Here is a 6,317-nt window from a genome sequence, read left to right on the forward strand (position 1 = left end):
GCTCTTTAAGGCACTGGTGACCTAGGTGAGTGAATAATCCCACTGAACATGGGGTGTATTTGTACACTTAAAAATAAGCATATTTGTAAGTATCATGTTGAATTGGCCCTGAAAACACAAAAGATTGCGTCTGGGGAAAGGAGAGGTGGAGGTAGAGAAGGAAAGCAGAGAAAATTTATTTGAAAGAGTTGTTGCTCTCCTTCTGTACAGTGGCATCCAGTAGAAGAGAAAATGGGAGCATTTGCTATATATTGCTGGGGAAGCTGTTTGTCTCTAGATGTGTGATGTGATGATATAAGTCAAATATATAGTACCAGAGTCTGCTCAGATAGAAAAAGCTTGTGTGTTTGTGAAGTAGATGGGTAAATATTCACAACACAAATCCCCATTTTCATTCATGTTTCGTGTAGTGAAATAAAACGGTAGAGTAAATAAAACAGAGATGTAGGTATTTTCACAGGAGCTGCATACGTAAGCTTTTATGATTTAATGTTAGGCATGTAAATAGGACCATAACCAGCTAGTGACAGTTTCTGTGTATGTTTGTGGGACACAGAGTTTGTAGGAAAGAAGTTGAAAAAGTTAATGTTGTGCAGCTCCCATAAACCCTTAAGTCTTTTCCATTAAGTCTCAATGTCTCAGCAACCTTTATGTCTACAGAGATAGAAATTGAAGTGCTTAGGTAGCTGAAGAAAGATTTCATTGTATGTATATGCACGTACGAACACATATGTTCACAGATGCGTTTTGGGGTCTGTGTCATAAAAAGGGAGAGGAATACAGAATGGAAAGAGACATGTTTGAAAATATAAATGAAAGCTCCTTTCTTCTTCCTGCTGTTGATAATTGTAGTTTCTGAAAGCATTGTGGTTTATGGTGAAAAAAGGAGGATTACACGGGTATATGCTTTGGGGCTTTGACTAAACAACATCCCGGTGAAAGACAGTAACATTTCTGTACCTGTGCAGCGTTTCATGTAGCTTGTGCTTAGCTCATGCTTGGCACAAGAGGGAGAAATAGTTATTCATGGGTGGTAGATGGAAGGTATAATGCTTCCCCCCCGTGCCAACCAAAGTGGATAGATACCCTCTAATTTCATACTACCTGTATCAGGAAGGGTATTTCTCGCTCATTTAAAGGAGTACAGAAATGTAAATGCAGGAACTGTTTTTTGCTTTGAGTTTGAAAAGGAAAATAATTGAAGGCAAGCATTATATTTTATGAGCAATATATTGGTCTGCATATGGAGTTCTTTTGCTGTAGATTACAGACCCAGAGACCTGATCCTGATATCAGTGAAGTTAATGGCATATTTCCTATTGATTTCAGAGAAAGAAGGAGCAGAACGCAACTTAACATGTGACAGGTGAAAGCTGCTTCTTTGGAAGGATGCTGCCCATTACTTTTAGCCCCCCAAATTATGTTTTCTTAATGTCCTGAAGAAAAGATAGACATGAATTGTTCATATTATAAGTGTAATGGGGATTTTTTAAAAATGTAAATGTCTTCTGAAACATTGCTGAGCCCAAAATATAAAAGATTCTGCCAGTGCATGAAAGTGAAACTGGCTGAGAGCAAAAGTGAAACCAACAGGCGACTTTCACTCCCCAGGCTGAGGGAAATGCAGAAAAGTAAATCCTAAACAGGTAATGTTAAAGACTCAATTTGAATTTTAAAATTTTCTTTACTTTTATTAGTGTAGAAAGGTGTTACTAGTGATCTAGATAGAGATTTCACCTCTTTAATACAGTTGTTTTTCTTGGTAGTATCTCTTTAAAAAGCCAGGGTCCATAAGAAATGTCTTTTTTTTTCTTTGTGAAGGTAAGGGGCATCTCTACATGTCACCCCCTTTTCCTTCTTAACACTTTGCATCACAGGCTTCCAAGTCATTTACACTAGTACACTGATATGAGCATCTACTAGAGCAGGACAGGGCTCACCTTGCTTTGCAAAAATACAGATGCGTATAATCAACAAGTTCCTAGAGAAGGAAAAAATGTATCTCCAAAAATATATAAAAGTGATGGTAGAATACTAAAAAATGAGAGACAGTATAGCAAATGGAGGAGAGAGACATTCATTTTTTCCTGCCAGGTCTAATAGGAACAGCAGGAGACAAATGTATAGAAAAGTGGGCAAAGACCAAACAAAGCTACAGCAGAAGGTAAAAAAAAAAGCACAGGGTGCCATAGAGAAAAAGAAAGACTGGAGAAAAAAATGGTTTAGAAAAGTTAGTATTGTGCAAAATGCTTCCTTGGTTTACATTTGTCAACGTCTAGGAAGTTGGGTGGAAAAATACATGATGGTAACAGTCATTTAAAATTTAGGCAGTATGAGGAGGGTAAAAGATGTGGAAGGGGAAGGGTAAAAGATGGAAGAAAAGATTTCAACACAGGCAGACCCTTTAAAAAAAAAATAGCAGAAAAGTTTAGCCGTAAATAATACACCCTACACTGTTGAGGTTTTTAGACCATGACTTACATTGACAATGTTTATTAAATGACAAACTGAAACAAGGCCTTTTGGGGAGACTTAATACGCAGTGAATTTGTACTCATTATGTTAAGTGTTTTTTTCTCACATTTGTTTGAAAAGGTGTGGGGGGAAAAGGACATAAAAATGGTGTATAGAGAGTGATTTTTGTTGGTAGCTTCCTCACAGGCAAAAGGAGGAGAGAGAAGCCTCAGAACTACAGGCCTGTGCAAATTGTGCATTGTAACAAATAAGTACTCAATAACACAAATCACAGAAAAATGAGTAAAGCAAACACAATACTTATCTGGGAAGGTATTCAACTTTTAAAATAGGGGTGGGAAAGGTTGCAGTGGGAAAGAATTTCTCAGGACTCCGTCCCTCATAAAAATGGCTTTTTAAAAAATATTAGATTTCAATATATATAAAATAAATGATTTTCTTTTTTAATATAAGATCATGCTAATTGCAAATTAAGTGATACAATGAGATGCAGTGTGCAGCAGTGTACAGGCCTCTAAGTACTCAAAAGCAGGTTTGGAGATGCTGGAACTTGTATTGAACATATATGGAGATAATTTTTAATATGTGTACCTGACTTATCAAAAGCATTTTTGATGTCCTTAATTAGAATGTAATAGGAGTTTTAAAAATGATTTTCAGACCATGAGTTACAAAGGCTTGTGAGGGCCAGATAACGTGAAAGATCAGAAATGGGCCTAAACATATAATAATTTTAATCTGTTCTCTCTCCTATTGTAGGGCATGTGGCCCAGCCCCTGTTTTGGACAGAAAGATGGCTGTCCAAGGAACATGAACATCAGTTCTCAGGTAAGGTGTTGTTACGGATGGGTTTTGACATAGACGGAAAATAACATTTCTGTGTGGGTTAAATAATACCTGACCCTTTGGCCTTTTCGGTTTTGTAGTTTACTGGTGACATTTCACAGAAACCCAAATATTTTTGTTTTATTTTGGGAGAGGTGAGGAGGCAAAATATTGTGAGGGAGAGAAGTTAATATGAAGTCCTTCTGAAGTCTAGTCAGTTGTGTARGAACAGCAAGGGAGGTAGTGTTATACTGGATTTTCCCATTAAAAAATGTAACTAATACGATGTTATAGAAAGATGGATATATTTGTTAGATGTGGGGTGTATTTCAGTTCACCTTATATTAGAATACCAGACAAATTTCAGGTGGATGCTGTAATCTGTGGTTGGTCCAAGAGAGGGCTAAAAAAAATTGTTCTGTCTAAATGTACGCAACTTTCTTGTATTGACAAGTATATTTGATGTGCTAGCAATTAAAAATAGTCTATTTTGATTAACTTGAAGGAAAGACACTTTTTTTCAAAGCAAGCTGGTTAATTAAACAAGAGTCAGTAAATGGCATAAAGCTATAGATAGGATGCTTTCTGAGAAAATGCAGTTCTTGAGGCTGAATTAGTCAATAAGGGAAATTTTCTGATCAGGGAAGAGGCTGTATTTGTAAGATATTTTATATTTTGTGTAAGCATATTATACACCAATAGAGAGAGGAGCTGTGTTAGTGTTGGACATACTGTTGTGTTATGGTACAACATTTGTTCTTTCTGTTTTGGATTGTTTATTCATCTCTGATAATTTAGACACAAGAGAAATGTAAATTCCATTTACCCAAATTGGATGTTGGTAGCATTTAAAAAAGAGAGAGATTAAAAATGGTTAGAAATCTCTAAAATCTATAATATTGTTCTGTAGCCTTTTAAAAGGCAAAAATCCAAATAAAAATAGTACCACTGGCAAAATAATATACAATTTCTAAAAGCAATATAAATTGCTGTTAGAAGAGCTTCGAAATAAACAATACGTTAAGATAGGTAGTTAGGATTTTGCAGTATTTTTCTTCCCCCAGTCTCCCTCTCTTTTTGCAAGGGAAATTGAAAGATTTCTTTTGAATATAAAATGAATAAATAAATACAATTGGAATGAAATGTTATGCTCGATATTTGGTGAAATTTGTTTTCTTATTGGTATTTAGATTTTTAAGTATAAGTGCTGTGAAATAGTTCATATCTCAAAGTTTGTGGGGAGGAAATGTTTTAGCATCTTTCTTCATACCTGAGGAATCCATTTTAGAAGTCCATTTTCCCTGTTTGCAAAATACATTTTTATTAGATCTATGTATTTGGGTTAAGACTTACTTAAAATTACTTAATTAGGTTATACTGAAATGCTAAGTAATTTAAAAAGAAGGATTATGGTAATATGACAAAACATAACACTATTTTCATTGAAATCCTGAAATAAAGCCCTTTTAACATGCCAGTGTTTAAAATCTATAAATTTGGGGTGTTAAAATAGTACAAAATATAAAAAGGCTGAACTCAATGGAATATATAATCCTGAACCAGTGAGCAGGGATTTTGTAGGTGCGTCTGGAATATGGGAGGAGGTCATTTACACCTTCAGTTTGTTTTTGAGCCTTGCTCTTGCAGTATTGTCCTTTTAAAGACTTTATTATGTATATGTAAAATGCTTTTAAAATGTTTGTGGTTGGTTAGTAAGGAGAAAATGTTGAGAAAGAGGTAACAGTGTAGGTGCGCTAAGCTAGATGGGAATTGATTGTGTTTTCCAAGGAAAATTTGAAAAATATACCAAAGTAAAAATTGCTACAGTAAGGAATAAATTTTAAATAATTGTGTATGTGCCGTTTGGAATGGCGTGACTGTGAACTGTCTTTAAAAATCTCTTGTAAGTGTCCGAAAAACAGTACAACATAAAAAGGCTTTTCCAATTGTGTTTTCTCTAGATAAAGCTATTGGCTGGTAGGCTGATTTAAGAGACAAGATATTTAAAAAAATAAGCTTAAAAAAAAGAGCTATATATGTGCATTTATTATTGAGAAGTTTCCTTAAAAAGGAAAATGTATATGTGTTTCTTTCCTCTGTATTGTTTATGGTCTAAAATAAATAATAAATTTGTGGTGATTTATTTTTTTAGAAAGAAGTGCTTGTGTGAAAAATCTGGCAGTCAGTTTGTTTTACTTAGTGTTTTAATTTTGAAGAAAGAGCAGAATGTTTCTGGATATTTGCATTTGTTTCAGAGATTGGAGCAGGAACCAGATTTCTGTGTAGTCTGTCAGAGAGTTACACGTCTGAGCATGTTGCAGTTTGTAGCACTACAAATTAGAACCATTTGACTTGTATTTGCTGTACAGTGCTTTCTTTAAAAATACTACAAATAAATGCATAGGACATGAACTTTGTGGGGGTGCATGTGGGTGCGTGTGGGGGGTGTCAGAGTGTAGATATACAGCTACGAAGGGATCTGATAAAATCCAGTGAATTTTACTGTGAGGTTCCACTCCTGAGTGAACTTCTATTATCTTCCCCCTCCAATTAGTTACTTTTAAACCTGGTTCTAATCATGTAACTTATTTTTTGGTTTGCAGCTGATTATTTGTCTGCACAGCAGTTGCCACTTATTTTAGGGCAGGAGTTGAAAAAGTGCTGCCTGTGTTAGTTTTATGGACACCGAGCACATGCATAAAGAGTATATAGAAAGGAGAAGAGAAAAAAAAAAAAAACATTACAATGACTGAGTTTTCACATTACTTTCACTGCAGGAAAATCCAGCATTTCCTGATAACTTTGTCTCCGAGTTTTGGGGGTCGTGTGGCTAATTTTGAGTTTGTTTATTTATTAGAATTTGCGTCTTGAAATGTTAAAAAAAAAAAAAAAATCGGGTGGAAGAAGACCTTCCACCCGCTTTCTGTTAAGCGGCGGGGAGCAGGCAATTAGCATCCCCGCCACCGCCACGAAGCAGCGGCGGCGGCGGGGAGCAGAGCCGCTGCCGCAGGAGCCCG

General features: G+C 35.6%; 1 long non-coding RNA gene across 1 annotated transcript in view; it reads left to right on the forward strand.

Annotated features, from left to right (window-relative positions):
• Window positions 1-1,568: 1,568 nt before the first annotated feature.
• LOC112978374 overlaps window positions 1,569-6,317 on the forward strand; it is a 16,361-nt gene continuing 11,612 nt past the window's right edge. Inside the window, exons 1-2 of the long non-coding RNA XR_003257876.1 lie at window positions 1,569-1,646; window positions 3,235-3,303. This is a non-coding gene — a long non-coding RNA (uncharacterized LOC112978374). The remainder of the gene's footprint in view (window positions 1,647-3,234; window positions 3,304-6,317) is intronic.

Source organism: Apteryx rowi, unplaced genomic scaffold, assembly GCF_003343035.1.
Source record: "Apteryx rowi isolate R43461 unplaced genomic scaffold, aptRow1 scaffold_122, whole genome shotgun sequence".
Taxonomy (NCBI): domain Eukaryota; kingdom Metazoa; phylum Chordata; class Aves; order Apterygiformes; family Apterygidae; genus Apteryx; species Apteryx rowi.